This window comes from Haliaeetus leucocephalus, unplaced genomic scaffold, assembly GCF_000737465.1.
Source record: "Haliaeetus leucocephalus isolate CR32 unplaced genomic scaffold, Haliaeetus_leucocephalus-4.0 Scaffold273, whole genome shotgun sequence".
Classification (NCBI taxonomy): domain Eukaryota; kingdom Metazoa; phylum Chordata; class Aves; order Accipitriformes; family Accipitridae; genus Haliaeetus; species Haliaeetus leucocephalus.
The window spans coordinates 6877021-6877404 of record NW_010972709.1 but is presented as its reverse complement, the minus strand read 5'-3'; the positions used below and the strand labels follow the sequence as shown (position 1 = coordinate 6877404).

The window sequence follows — 384 nt, the reverse complement described above, 5'->3', positions numbered from 1 at the left end:
CTCCGGCCTGTTCTGTCCGGGCCCCTTGTCGCCAAGGGCAAGCGGGTCCGCAGCCTCCGAGTCTCCTCCCCGGCCGGGAGAGCGCGGCAGAGATTGGGCTGCGTGGCCGATTTGAATTCTTCTTATTTTAATGATTCTCCCACCGACTTGCACAAGGGTGAGGGTTAGTGTGTTGTAGGCGCGCTGAGGAGAGCGGCGAGAACCGGTTTGTAATCTCTTCCCTGGGAGTGGGGCTGACTTCTTAGGCGAAACGCCGTAAAAAGCGCAGACTCCCTGGGCAGGAGCCGGGCGGCTCCGCCGTCTCTCGCTTCTCCTCTCGCCCGGTGCCAGCGGGTGCCACCGCCCGCAGCCCTGGGCTGCCGCCGGTGCCCGAGGACCCCCCCA

The 384-nt window shown here is 65.4% G+C and overlaps 1 protein-coding gene across 1 annotated transcript in view; it reads left to right on the top strand.

The window, feature by feature from the left end:
• Positions 1-384, top strand: part of TFAP2C (transcription factor AP-2 gamma (activating enhancer binding protein 2 gamma)) — a 28300-nt gene that overhangs the window by 21375 nt on the left and 6541 nt on the right. The gene's annotated exons all lie outside the window — the stretch shown is intronic.